The sequence below is a fragment of the Melanaphis sacchari genome, unplaced genomic scaffold, assembly GCF_002803265.2.
Source record: "Melanaphis sacchari strain LSU unplaced genomic scaffold, SCAv2.0 Contig2_pilon_pilon, whole genome shotgun sequence".
Taxonomy (NCBI): domain Eukaryota; kingdom Metazoa; phylum Arthropoda; class Insecta; order Hemiptera; family Aphididae; genus Melanaphis; species Melanaphis sacchari.
This window is the reverse complement of record NW_020271173.1, coordinates 7,148,872-7,165,165: the sequence shown is the minus strand read 5'-3', so window position 1 is coordinate 7,165,165 and position 16,294 is coordinate 7,148,872. Positions and strand designations below refer to the sequence as shown.

Here is a 16,294-nt window from a genome sequence, read left to right as displayed (position 1 = left end):
TATTTTTATTATATTTTCGTTATTATTATTGCAGTATAATATTTACCTACTATACGGCATATACTTGTCAACTGTGTATTTATGTGTATGTAATATTTATACTTAGGTGTATCCTTCGAACTTTCGGAGAACTGTACACAATTGTATTGTTTGTAGTGCACGTGCAGTGTTCTCATTGTATAATCAGTGCGAAATTTCACGTGCACCGGTTGTGTGGGAATTGTAACGCGCCACCGTAACCCAAATAAATCCGAGGATCTTCGGAAAGAACAGAAGTTGGACGTACATTATTTTTATTTTTCAGTCACTGCCGTTGTGTAACTTCATAGTCCTGAATTATTATAGCTTACATTGTAAGATATACAAGTATTTGCTAATTTTCTCAACGCGGAACATTCATTATATCAGTTTGTTATTTTTTTTTTGAAAAATTATATTTTTTAATTTAAAGTATCTATGTTACACTATAATAAAGTTATAATAGTTAGTAGTTTGTTGAAATTGGAATATTTAAAATAACGTGTGTTTTTTTCTACATAAACTTTTAAAAAAAAAGTATTGTGACAATTTATTTTTATTTCTTCTACATATATATTTGGCTTATTATTTAAAATAATTTTATTATTGTTAATAATATATTTTTTTCTTCAAGAATATACATTTATTTGGTTAATACACGTTTACTGACTCACTGTAAGAGAATAATCAAGTATACTTAGAACTATTGTTGCCTATTAATTATTTTATAATATCCATGGTCAAGCATCATCGTGGTTTATCGCAACAAGTGTGGGACACTTAATAGAGCGAACGCTGAGACGATTCCCAACGGATAAAAAAACACATTCAAATAACAATTTAAGTCTGTGTAAGCGTGTTGGTATTTTGCTAAGTGACAAACTATTGGACAAAATCTATCAATGTTATTCAGAAGTATATATAGGTTCGCATAAATGATAAGCTTATTTTTATCATGGTTTCAGATAAACAACCAAAATTGTCACCCAAAAAGGTAATATTTTTTTGGCATTTGAATTGAGTTCGGATTACCTTTTATGATTGTGGGTGGTATTCTAAAATAGTGGATCATTCAATTAAAAAAATAAAAGCCCCTAGTATTTCATTGTTTGTTATAATAGGTTACGATTTGTGTACAGTATATATAATATACTTATGTATTGTATATAATATAGGCGTTAAAAAAATCTACCGATATTATGTAAAGACATTTTTTAGTTGTTTTGATTGCTTCGAAATAAAATTTTATTTTATTTTTCAAACTCAATTTTCTATAATATACTGGTTATGTCAAGTTATGGTGATACTACGACAGTCATTTAAGGATACGAATGTGTTGGTCTTTGATTTAAGAAAATCTATTGTTTGTAGACCGTTTACAGATTAGAAGACCGTGATTAATATCAATATTTTCGCGGTGCTGCGTTAAAATTAAATTTCGAAAGCCTCTTGTTTTTATAGTGCATTGTATAACCTTGGTATTTTTTTTTATTACCTTTATTATTATTTTTTTAATTCGTTATTAATAATGAGCAGAACAATAAATTGATCTATAAATAACGCGTACATTGTGTGTTTTACTATGCATTTTTTTTTATATCGCACTCGAAAGTAGCGAAAACTTGTCGATTGTTATTTATGAATAATACTCAATACGTAACTATTATTATTATGTTTTCACCGTTCAATGTGTCATACGTGCTCCGTAATCGATTCCGCGGTTCTTTTAACGTTTATTTCGTAAATTACAATGGCAGATACATGTATATCTAATATCTATAAATATTGTGATTGTTTGGATAATTTCAAATTGAACAACCATTATACCTAATACAACAATATATGTGTCGGGTACATAATTGCTTGTTCAAATATGTATCTCATGTATTGAAACGTTTATTATAAATGTCTGCAACGGAAAGTATCAAAAGTGATTTTTCAAAAGATTTTGTTTAAAATGTTAAAATGTACTTGTTACGTCAGGTGTTTTCGTATAATTATACGACATATTTTCTATGGTTAATTAATAGTTTTCATTTTAGTGTAAGCGAAATTATTTTCAGATGAATTTTGTTCTGTACGATATTGTAAATTGTAATTCATATTTTATAACCGTTGTTAATGTCGTTTTACGACGATTTCACGTGTAGGGCTCTCAAAAATCATTGCTATCACCGTGGGAGATTCTATTTAGAGTATAACCGCAATACGATGTCAAGTTTTTCTAATCATCTGCACTTGAACACATTATTTGCAATGGTCAATCTATTTCACATGTGGTTTATAACTATACATTAACCACTGATATATTTTGATGCAATGGATATTAATCTGTAGAACATTTTCTATAAGTGTATTATAAATGTGCATCAATAAAAATTTGTTTATTAGTTTAATGTCGTTATGTATAGATTGTTTGTATGATACTTAACTGTAAAAAGATGATTAATTGATTTATATATGTATTTTGTTATGTGCCAGAGAGTACCTATGATACGTGGGTAATAAAATTTAACTGATTTAGAAAATGCTGTTTTACTCGTGTTGTTCAGAATATGTTTCTACATTGGCTTTGAAAATTTCTATAACATTGTAAACTATTATTGTTTATTATTATTAACATGATAAATTATTTTTAAATCCGGTTAAAGAGTAATACAAAGTCTGTGTTTCAAAATTTAAAATACTGAATACCTAGTAAAAATTGTATTTAAAACACGTAGGTACTCAAATAAAAGTACAAATAATTTGTAATTGCACCTTTTGTTAGAATACCTACAAAGACTACTTATATTATCTGTTATTATATAATTCATATATTCTCTGCTTCATTGGTTTCTTACGCGTTATCTGTTTGAGTTGTAAAATAATTTATATTTGTTTGTAAATTTTAATTATCTCAATAGATATTGTAAAACATAATACCAATAATTTTATTCAATTAAAATACACAATTTTAGTTATCGTCGTTATAGATTTTGAGCAAAATGAAAAATATACTTTAACAAATTTTTATAGTATAACAATTTTGTGCACACTTTCATGGTATTTAATGTACATAAGTATTATTGTTTATCATGATAATTATGTATTTAAACATTTTGTGTCACAAAATTATTCATATCCTTATTATATTATTTCATAATGATCCGTTTTAAAATGCATAATGGATGTCAACAAACTACGGACAGCATAAGCGTTCTGCAGGAGCAGTAAGGTGCGCTCTTGTTGTCCCTGAAGGGCTTAGATAGATTTGTGAGGGTCAAACAGGCTCAAGCTTATCCAAACAGTGTATTAAATTACTGAGCTAAATTTTTGTGTTTAAATAGGTTTATCTTTAACATAGAACAATATATTATTATTGTTATTAACATTCATTAAAGATTTATGTGACGTATATATCTATTATAATTTACCGAATTCTAACTATTCTAACTATGGCTTTCTGTGTTTCGCCATAATAATGCAATAGATACATAGAATACAAATGTTATTATATTATAAAATTTTGTCTTCTAAGTTGAAATTTTAAAATGTTAACTAAATGGTCAATGGTCATGTATAAAAAAAAAAATGTGCTGGTATAAATATTCGCTGCCCCCGATTCGAAACTCTGCGGACGGCTATGCGTGACAGTAAATATTGCATGATACGTGTTTACTGTATATGTTTGCACCTTATTTTTTTTTTTTTCAATTTGGTTTTAAATACCGATTTGTACAACTGTCAAAGTAATCGAAAAAAATAAGTACCAAGGTACAATTGAAAAAACAAACACGTTTACGTTTTATCATAGTGTACAATAATTATTACAGACAGGCGTCCGATGAAATTTGTATCTGCTCCATCTGCTTTATGACCGTATCTAGAATATAATAATATGGAACATGTAAATTATAATGGACGGTGATTAGGTAATTAAACATTGGCCGTGAAATTCGTATATTCATTATCAATAGTTCTGCGATTATATAATATATTATTGTACATAATTAATTTACACAGAATTTCGGTTTTATACAGTAGGTATAATATCCTCGAATTTCATTCGAACGTTTTAGCTACTGAATTAACGAGTCATAAGATATATTAGATTTAATTAGTCGATCCTACTCAACGACGACAAGATTATGTTTGGAATCTCGTTGAGTGATGGGTATAATAATATATGTTATAACTTATAATGTAGTTAACATTATTACTATATTAAATTATTTTAGAGCCTACAGTTTTCGAAAATTACGTTATTTTTTTTTTTTTACGGCAAATGGTTCTAACCCACCTTGCTGAGTATTCTTTTATTATACACTGTACATATTATAATATGTAGTTTAACTGCCATTTATATTATTATTATTTTTTTTTTTTTTTTTTTACCTTCTTTACACATAGGTTACGTACAAAATGTATGAAATTCGTCTTCATTGCATTTAAAATTTTATTGAGCTACAATATTTCCATTCAATATTAGCTAAATTGAAAATATTATAATTAGGTATACATTTTATGATTTTAATAAGTAAATTATGTAAAACTAAACGATAATGACTAATGACAAAATCTAAAACGGTTTCACAAAATGGTTAAAAACAGCAACAAAGATGATGGGTACTTAAAAAAAAGTAATACAAGTGTTTTATAACTATGAAGCAATGACGAATTCATTATTATTTTTCTCTTTGTTTATTAAATATTTTATTTTTATTATACATTAATTTATTACTGTATCTTTGAAAGTCGTTAAATATTAATAACATCATAATGACATGATCTATCTTTGTAATTTATTTTATTATATAGGCGCGATTGTTCATTTGGTGTTAGAGTTGTAAGGTTACTGGTTATAGCAGCCTACACATCCTAGCAGTATTTACTTACAGAATATTGAACAATATCATTCGTCTTTTTGAACCTATACTTATTTTTATACACTTTTAGATAGTCTTAATTGACCATATTCTTGTTGTACACTTAAACTAAAAAAAAAAAATACTAAGTGCTATACGGTTCGTTTAATTTTGGTTGAAATAATATCGTTCGTCGTATGGAAATTCGGTGTTCAGTATCTACAAGAACCAAAGGTTAGCAAGAAACACTTGGTTTATACAAAATAATACAACTCGGTAAAAAAAGTTTTGTTTGGCATTTCGATTTTTCTTTCGCCCGCGCGTTGGTTATCTCCCCATATTATGTACAGTTAACTACAACTTTATGTTCATGGAATTATATATATCTATATTATGTTTACAATTTTGCAAATATTTTATTTTCCGCGTTGTACTTATATAGTTTATTTTCGTGTGGTTTTATTATAATGTTTGCATTTTGTTTTGTTTCAGGTGAGTCGTTGTTTTATCGACTATATTCATATGTTATACACATATTATATGTATATATGTGTGTGTATGCATCTCTGTTAGTCAATAATTAATCGATTGATTTGTCGGGTACGTATATGTTATTTATATGCATTATTATTGTCACTAGATGTATAATATAGCGTATCTAATATTTGTTAGTGCGCTCACCAATAACTGCTATGTATGATTATTGGAGATGAACAATTCTTAAATACAAAAATGAAAGTATTCAGAAGACATTCTGCAGTACCAATACTATTTACCTACCATTATTATATTATGCCATGCTTTAATGACGCTTATTTTTATTATTTTTTACTAATGTATTATATTATATAAGTTTTCACAAATTCGTCTCAAATTTCCTATATTCTATACAAATGTATATTATACATTTATATAGAGCACTAATTAAAACAAGATATAATGATGCATATTGTGTAGAATCATTATGTTAATACAATTTTAAATTATACCAACTGTGATAAAAGTTTTTGTAAAATACATTTTGTATTTAAATGTGTGTAAAACAAGTTTATACGTACACATAACTTTGTGTTAAATTGTATTTAAAATCATATTTTAAGAAACTTAGATCTTTTTTTTTTTACCTTACAATTATAACTTATTTGGTTTTTTTTTACCTTGTTCTATCTTAAAATTTGAACTAAAATGATACAACTATTATGTTCATATAGTTAATACTGAGTATATCAAACATTTTATTTACACAAACATTCTTTAATTTGAACATTGGACTCTATTTATAAAGAGTACATCATATAATAATTTTTATTTTGACAATTTATTGAACATAAAGAGTTCCGAAAAAAAATAAAAATCTTAAACATCTGTTTAAAACTAAAGAAAACTAATATAATATTTTGTGTTATTGTGAAAATGGTGATTTCTTAGTTTTTTAGTAATTCTAAAAATAAAAATAACGTTTTAATATTAAAAATGAAAAAATTATAAAATGCAGGTAACTTATTTCTTGAGCTTGAAGTAAGAATTATGTGAGTGTTTTTAGTGATCTTATAAAGTACTGGTGTACAACAAAAGAGTATATTCGTCAGAAATTGAAGACATTTATATATTATATTGCCATGGAAAAAAAAAAACTCTGAAAAGAGACTGAATATAATGAAGTAGAATGAAAAAATAAAAAACGAATGACTTAACTAACTAATGAACTGAGATTTTGATAGAAAAATAAGGTTTAAGAATATTTTTGTATCATTTAACTTTGTATACCGTATACTTACTATATATGTATAGGTATTTATTATTTAACAATGAATGGTTTACCTTTTGAATGTACCATTGTGTTTATAATTTATAATAATATGATACAATTTTAAATATATAACATATATATATAATAGATATAAATATAAATACAATTTTTTATATTATGAAGTTTTAATTATTGAGAATAATAGAAATAAATAAATAAATGAATTATTTGCTCCATGATTTTGGTATCATGAAAAACTATACATGTAATATCAATTATGTTGTCCCCAAGTTTCTAATTAAACTGTATACAGAATGAACTACATATATTACATTATAATTTGGGATATTAGGTATAGTTAAAATGCTATGTTATTTAAAAAATAATTTATAATTTAAAAATGGAATATGTCTATTTCATAAACATTTTTAAGAAAGGAAAAATATTACTCTAAAATTATATTGTTATTACAATATTAAACTTTATCACGACTTAAATTAAAACCTTGGATATTGGATGTAATATATCTATTTATTTTAATAGAAAATTTAACTGCTTAATAGAACGATCAAGTCAAAAAAAAAAAATATGCATATTTCCCGTGTAATTGATAAATGTATAATTTAAAATAATTATATTTATTTTTTAATTTAAATAGAATTTTAATTTTGTTGTTTGAGTTAATAATATGTTACATTACCTAATAAAACTTTTTTAGTTATTCGTATTGTTCTGTTCATACTTGATAGCCGTATTATATATAAATAATTATAAATTTATTTATTAATTTTGTTAAATAATTATTAATATTAGTTATTATTATTTTAATTATTTTTTGTCGAAGTACCTACTTATACATTTATTTATTTATTTTTCATTTTTCATTCATTCCAATGAGTTCTTAAAACTGCAAAAATGTATAAATTAAACTGTATAATATAGCAATTTATGTGTCATGAAAAAAAATCATAACTATATATTTAAAATGTGTATGGCTAAAAAAACACTGAAAAGTTCTTAGCTTACAAATTATTATTTTAGCTTTTATCATATTATATTTTTTTTTTAATTTTTTAAATTATTAAAAACTAAAACTTGGCTATTTTTTAGAATTGATTTTATAATTATGTATTTATACTACATGCTTATTTATATATGTATATATTTTTACATATATATTATGAACATAGTTAAAAATTGCATTTTAAATTTTTATTTTTTCCGTAGAGAGAAATCATATAGGTATTTTTGGAAAATGGGTCTTTTTGATCGAAATAATACTATTATGATCAGACATACTAAAGGAGATATATCTATAACACGAATTATTTATAATATTAAACGCGCGAGTTTCAGTAATATGTAGATATATTATATGTCCCTTTTAAAATGACTAATTTATGACATACCGACACACTGCCGTAAGTGTACAATACAATGATTTGTACATTTACTGTTTTTGAAAGGTTGACATTTATCAACTTACCTTTGAGTTTTGTAATATCAAAATACATAAAGTATTAAATCATGAGAAATTGACTGGTTTCCTCGTGAAAAATATATATTCATTGATATTTAGTTTACATTTATAAATCATATTAAATTGAAGTATAACCACTATTATTGCATTATGCAGTCGAACATTAATAAAATACTTTACTAATGAAATGTATGCATATACCGAGTGAACCGGCATGACGTTTGAATATTACTTTACTTACGTCGGAGATTTTATTATATAATAGCTCTATTAATGTGTCCTATTGATCTAAGTACTTTTTACTAAAATTTTATAGTTTATTAGCATTTATTTTATGTGAAGATACTAAAATTTAATAAAAATACTAAAATTTTGTAATACATAACGTTTAGCTATATACACATCGTAATAATATATCGTAAGGTATATTACTACATAAATCATGTCTGCTACGTCCATCTGCGTTTTTCACTATTATTATACATTTTTCCATCTCTTGTTATAACTGTGTACAGTATAGTTCCTTTCAGAACTTAAGTATTTTACCTTGTCCTACAGTCTAAATGCTAATTGTGTTATTATTTCAAGGTTAATATTGCACAGGCCACTCTCTCGTGTTGTCTCGAAAATATCATTAAATGCGACAACTGTGCTTTATAGGCTTAGTAAACTTTGTGTTCGTGCCTTTTATGAGTTATATGTGAAGTATAAACATAAATGTTATGTACTTGTTTATTGGTATGTATTTTTATAAAAATAATAGGTATGGCATAAGTCCCTGCAGTACTGCGTAATATTGTTTCATTAAACTTCACTATAATGCAGATTGTGGATTGAAACAATTGGCATGACCTGCTTACCATAAATCAAATTATAAAACGTTTTATACTCAAGTACACATAGATATATTATAATATGTGTAGGATTCATAGTTTAATTATATATTATGGATTTTATCGGTTACATTGTCTAGTATATAATAAATAGATTATGTGAATACTGGTTAAAATTTAGGAATGCTAATATGTATCAAGTATGTACACATTCTTTTATTATGTATTATGAAAGGACGCAATTTTGTTTGGACAATGTGTTAATGATGTCGACTTTTGAGTAGAAGCGACATATTATATAATATTATGTATATCGTATTATAAGTGCAAGTTATAAACCTTTTAACAATTTTGGATAGTCAAGTACACATTGATAGATACTAGATGTAAGTTATTATGCAAAAATATGTAAAGTATATTTCATCGGTGTATTGAACTGAGAGGATAATATTAAATGTTCAAACAAAAGTATTATCCAATAAAAAATAAAAAATATAAAATGTAAAATGTATGCATATCAATCTCAGGACCATTAATAACATTGAAAATTTGGTTCTGCAATTTGCGTTTTTTCGTTCACTGAAATATTCTACTAAATCAATAATATTTCTTAAGCCCATACAATTTGCTTTAATATAATGGTTACTGGTCAGTGGTTACTGATAAAATATTTTAGGTCATAAAGATTTTCAAGTTATTGTTTTACTTTTTAAAAAAAAACCCATGATTTTTAAGACATATTTAAATAATTGAATGTTTTCACTATTGACAATATATACTATATGCATAAACTCAAAACTGCATTACTAAAATAATGTTTATAAATATAACTCAAAGAGATTTATTTTAAAGTAAACTGAATTTCCCATTTTTTTTTTTTTCATTAAGAAATGTATTTCCTTTAATAATTTTAAAATAAAATCAAACAGTTTACCATTTTTAAATAGTTTTAGTTTTTATAAACTGAAAAAACCTTACTTTTACCTAACATCTTACAACAGGATATTTATTTTTTATTCTTTTTTCTAATAGATTTAATTTCCTAGATATTTATAATCAAGACAATCGGAGGTAGATGTTCGGTTTCAATCAATTCACTATTCAAATAAAATTTGATCTTATTTCGTTTTTATAGTTACATAACATAAGAAAAAAACTATCGATAATCTATTGTAGTACCTATCTAACTATAGCTTTTAGATTTTGGTTTGATGATTGACTGCTTTTATAAAGAGTAAAAATTGATTGTTAATTTAATAACGTTTAAATTTTAGTATTTTGATTCGATGATACTTGTAATAAAGTTAAAATGTTTCATTTAATCTTTATGTTTTGCTACTACAAAAGATCTAATTGACATTGCAAAGATGTACGTTATTGATGTCGAAGAACAGGTTAAAAGGGTCTTGTTTGAACATTATTATGTGTATTTAATGTAATATTATTATCAGATCATCTCTAATGAAAAACTGCAGACTATTTTTATTCAATATTTGTTTTGAAAACTGTTATGAACAGATATCGATTTATGTTGAAATAATATAGTAGTTTGTTCTTTATGAAGAATTAATGATTAGACATGTAAAATGAAGGCGGTGAGTATCGTGGCAATATAAAAAAGGTCTCTCTTAGATGGAGCAGAGGTGTATAATACTTTATCTATCTTAAAAAAAAAAAAAAAAAATCATGAAATATTATGTATATATGTGTATATAATATTTACACATCTATAAGAGGTGAAACAATCTGGTGTTACATACATTAAATATTTGCAGCTATCTGTATCATGGATACACTTGCACATAAGTATATGCAAAGTACAGAGACTGCAGTATGAATGCGCTCATGATGATGTGCATGTAATATATATCATGACCCGAGTGTAAATGATAAAAGGGTGCATCATGCATGCTTTATTTACAAAAAAAAAAACTGAGACAAATGTGATGGTTTTTTGTGTGTAAATATACGACTATATACGGTAGCTACATGATAATTACTTAAAATCAGATAACAACACTAAAATATATGCAAGTGTACCGATATAATAATATTCAAGGGACATTTTAAAATTTTTTTTATAAAATAATAATATATGAAATGAATAAAATAGTGTGAGTATTAATTTTTTCTCTTGAATATCTGAGCGCACTTACTACCATCGATCTAACAATATTAATTTTAATATTCTAAACTCAATGCTACTACCTATCTTTAGAAAACCAGTTATCAGTTTATACAATAAACATGATAAACGGTGTTGAATTTACTTATTAAGTATCCTTATTACTTATTATAACGCATATTTATAATCCACCGATTATTAAAAAAGCTCACTTTATGTTTATTTAAAAGTATTTTAATGAACGCTTAAAAAAAAAAAAAACATTATTTTACTAGTAATTAGCCCCCCCCCCCCCCCCCTAAGGCTATTTCATTGATATTGTTTATCTATAGGTAACCTATTCAGAAATTCAGCCCTATTTACGTACAACGTACAAAGATATATAAAAAAACTAGTTATTATTTTATAAAGTATTTAGTTTTTTCGAAAATTTAAGACATATGTAATCTAATATTCGATAGATTATTATTATCATCATTTAAATTTGTGAGTAATAAATCATTATTGACTTAATATTTTTTAATAAAAATATAATTTTTTTATTTTTAAGATGGAGTCTGTAATGTTTTTGAAAAAAAATGTATAGTTAAATATTGAATGTTGAACGATTAAGTTTTGTACCAATGCGCATTTAAAGTCTAGATGATCCAACTTGTATATCTTATTTTTAGTGAAGTTCCCTTTTCAACTTAGCTCATCTTAACTTTAAATGCTTATCAATAAAAACTATTTAATATTTGGTATTTATAAATATTTTTAAAAATTACTATACTTTAGATAATGAAATAAAAATATTCTTTGTCACTTATAAACCAAAAGTTGATAGTAGGTTCATCAATACAAATATAAAACAGCTATAAAAGGAAATAGATAGGTTCGTTTTGAAAATTTCTATTAAAATTTAATGTTCATACAGGACGTTAAAAGAATCACTCAATAAATGTATAAAAGTACTACGGTTACTATATATTTTGTTAATTTAATAATATAAAACCTTTGTACTTATATGAGTATAGCTCATATTTTTATATTTTATACCTCGGGGTCAAGTATTTTTGCAACTTCGTCGTTGTTGTTGAAATCTTAGCTATAAAAGCCAGTAATCATTTTTCTGTCAAGTATTACTTAGTATTTATTCTTGAATTATATGTCCCGAATTATATGCGCATTGTATTTTGAAGAGCAGTTTCGGTTTTTCGAGTGATTAAATAGTTGACGGATTCGATATTTTATATAATAATTGCGGTGAAGAAATTATTTGTTCTGTCAGAATTGACCTCAAATCTCATGACGAAAAACGGGTTTATTTTATATTTCTGATAAAATAAACACAACCGAGTATTTTTATGTAAGTAATACATATAATTATTAAGCCGATGTAAAAGTTTATAAATTAATTCGAGTTAATATACTGGGTATAAGAATATTGTAAAAAAATGCTTTCAGATCCTTTTGAATACATTTTATTTTTTTATTTATTAATTTACAATATATAATTTATTTATAACAAAATATTTAGTTTGTTATATTATAACTTATAAGTTCTATGCTACTAATAACTAACACGTTTAAAACTGTTAATGTTCTGTTTTAATAGTATTTAAGTAAGCATTATTTTTAAAAGCTTCGTATTACTTTTAGTCAAATTATCTTCATAGTATAAATCATATAACACTAAAAAATGTATTTAAAAATTAACTTTTCAATTATTTTTATCAAGAAAAAATATTTTGTATTCATTTAAAATACAAAAGCCAGATTTTCATTTATTAACTAGCGTCTGGTGAAGTACTGATATATAAGTTGTATTGGCATTTAGATGATATGGTTCTTAAAAACTTAATTTGATATTTGGTTTATATAATAGATTTAATGGACAAAAATATATATTACTATATATTTTATATATAAATGATCATTAATTATTTACAGAATAAAATATGTTAAGTTGTGAAGCTAGTGTTAATAATTGTAATTCATTGTGAAGGCATAGCTAGAAAATCGGAATTATTTCGATATTTATAGATGAATCGCTAGAAGATGTATAAAAGAAAAAAAGGATAGAACGATTAGAAAAAATGAATTACAGTTGATTCTGTGACAGAACATCCCATACATATCAAAAGTTATAACAAATTTATTTATTTTAACAGTTTATGAAAAGACTGTAGATTTTTAGATGAATTGTTTGTTTTGGCGATTATTTTCATATTTTTCGGTCGACAATTAAAATAAATTACTATTCGATTTTAATGGTGTGAACTTCAATTCTAATATAAAACGTTTGTTTCTATATGCCTACAGGCATGTCAGATTTAGAATTTCGAATTAGGTAATTAAACATTTTAATGGCATTCGAACTTAGTGTATTATACAGCCAGATAATGCTTGTATGGTATACCATGATCGCGACGGCGTCAAATTGCTTCAATACATATGTAGTTTTACTGACCTCGACAGATAAGTATAATAATATTATTATCGCTTAGGTACGTTATGACTAATGACATATAAATGATATCGTAAAACGATACTGTGTATATGAAATTAACGATTGCCATTTGAACATTTTGGACGACCGAAAACACATCCGGTTATGCATTATTATTTATTAATTATTATTATTGTTCCGACGACCCTGGTGTATAATAATATGTAAGCGTACATAATATAATATTTTTATGTCGTTGCAATGTTTTTATGCCATCTGTTCAAAATTATTCCCCACGGAAATATGATCTTACTGTTTTAAGCACTGGTAGCATAAAATATTTACTTATCCATATAGATTATAGGTGATAAAATTTGCATTATTGTTGAATAGAAATGTACTCGTCTCTTTCAAAATTCTCAGCAGACATTTTAAATTGTTTAATAATTCGAGAACTCCTGCATGCTGTCGTTCGTGTAATAAGTATCACATTTGTTTCTTTCTAACACAATATGGTCTGTTGTTTAATATTTTGGAATTCTCATAACTATTGATAGAGAGCTAGAGAGATGTGTCACTTCTCGACATTTCGATATTATTGTGAATCGAGGTTATAGACGACGGTGTCGTATATTCCGCGAAACGTGCACAAAGACATTGTAAATAAAAATTAAATAAATAATATCATAATAATAATATTAACGAACATTGAGTTTTTTATATTATCTCCGTTTTTATACGTTAGGTATAGTATTATCGCTGCTGTATAATAGATCGCGTTTTCCTAAAAAACTGACCAATGACGAAACATATTACGGTTGTTACCCTCTTTTCACCGTTTCATATAGAGATAAACAACAACTATTCAACTTGTACCTGTGTAACATATTATATACCAACATTTAGTTCCATATGCATTGAATATACTGAACACAATAAAATACGGTTTATAGTGGAAATCGGACTTGACTGTTTTTAACCAAGTATTTTTGTTGGCCTGACTTATGGAAATCTGTGTCCACGTCTGCTGAATCGTCGATTGGACTTCTTATCGTCAACGTTTATGAGTATACCAAGTATTGCGTAAGCGACGATTAACGGTGAAACTGTTTTTGTGTATACGAATTCTTGTGAGCCTCGTCACTTCTGGTCTATCGAGAAGCGTCACACATTTCACGAGGTTTATTAGCCGTTAGGCGAGGGCGCCGCGTCAAGGTAAGACATGTATCAATCGTCTCTTAGCTCTATGTACATTATTCATTGGAATTTCCCTACGACCGTTATTTAAAAAATATTATAACATTAAGGTAGGCTTGTAAAATTCCAAAAATTAGACTTGGAAATAAGGTAGGTAATTATAAAGGTTAATAAAGTATTTATGTTTTTAAAAAGTACCTATTTCCAGTTCTACCGATTAATTAATTTCAGGAATCGCTTGTATATTGTCGTTTTGTTTATTGATCTTCGTTTAATTTTATTCTTTGTCTTATGTATATTTTGCTTTAAAAATTATAAGCCAAATAATAATAGTTGTAATCAAAATTTTATTGTGTTGACTTATGATAAAATTATTTATGCATTATACCATTCCAGTAAAATTATTATTTTTTATTAAATAAGCAAGGAACATGTGTGGAAAGGTCCGCGTGGGACATAAATGTTAAGCACTATAGCCATTTTTTTTTTTACAAATTATACGTGCCTACTGTTATACGCGCTTATAAATTCATCCCGCGAAGAATTATTATTATAAACCGGTGACTTGTTTAGTGTGGTGCTCTGCCGTTGATCCTACCTTTTTTTTTTTTATATATATATAATATTTACGTTTAAAATTTTTAATTATAACTAACATTATTGTAAACAATGTAAACTCGTTGGAAAACTTTTTTTTTTTTATTATTATTATTATTCATTAAACTCCGTTAAGTCGTGCACGAAGACGACCCGAAAAGTTTGTTCCGTCTCTTTTCGAAACGGAAAACTCGGTGCGAGTAGAGTTGTGCTGCAACTATTGCGGCCAAAAGGCGACGTTCCGTACGTACGGCAAACGGAGGAACACTCGTTCGCGCCGCGCGGCCGTGCCCGAATTCGACGGAAACTGCACCGCAAACGCAGTGTGCGCGGGACGCACACACTAGGTCAGTGGACGTGCCAGTTTTAAATCCACGCACCGCCGCCACCACGCCAACATGCGCGTACGTAATAATAAAATTATACGTCAGACGCGGCTTATGAGCGCGCGCGCGGGCGCCCGGTCGCGCGATGCCGATTCAGCTCCGCCCCGCGCCCACCAAATCGCCACCACAACGATTACCTACACCGCTCGGTACGCCGAGCACACAAATCGGTGGAGGGTACACCGCTCGCGCACGGTGCGGTAGGCGGGCGGAGTGAATCAACGGTGTACCGCTTATGGTGGGGAAGGGTAACGGCGGGTTAGGGGACGAGGGCAACGTCTGGATGTTCAAACTGCAGCGGCGGCGGCGGCTAAATCGACCACGTGCATACGGCCGATCAGCTGTTCTCTTCTCTCGCTCACCGGTATTGTGTTTTGTGGTGTTCGCGCGACCGGGCGCCCGCGCGCGCGCTCATAAGCCGCGTCTGACGTATAATTTTATTATTACGTACGCGCATGTTGGCGTGGTGGCGGCGGTGCGTGGATTTAAAACTGGCACGTCCACTGACCTAGTGTGTGCGTCCCGCGCACACTGCGTTTGCGGTGCAGTTTCCGTCGAATTCGGGCACGGCCGCGCGGCGCGAACGAGTGTTCCTCCGTTTGCCGTACGTACGGAACGTCGCCTTTTGGC

The 16,294-nt window shown here is 27.5% G+C and overlaps 1 protein-coding gene across 7 annotated transcripts in view; it reads left to right on the top strand.

Moving 5' to 3' along the window:
- Nucleotides 1–16,294, top strand: part of LOC112595811 (serine/threonine-protein kinase tricorner) — a 122,252-nt gene that overhangs the window by 52,531 nt on the left and 53,427 nt on the right. Inside the window, exon 1 of one of the 7 annotated variants that reach the window (XM_025341168.1) lies at nucleotides 5,443–5,465. The exons of the other annotated variants lie outside the window; for them this stretch is intronic. The gene's annotated coding sequence lies outside the window, so the exon portion shown is untranslated. Of the gene's footprint in view, nucleotides 1–5,442; nucleotides 5,466–16,294 lie in introns of those variants that run through there. 7 annotated transcript variants of the gene reach the window in all.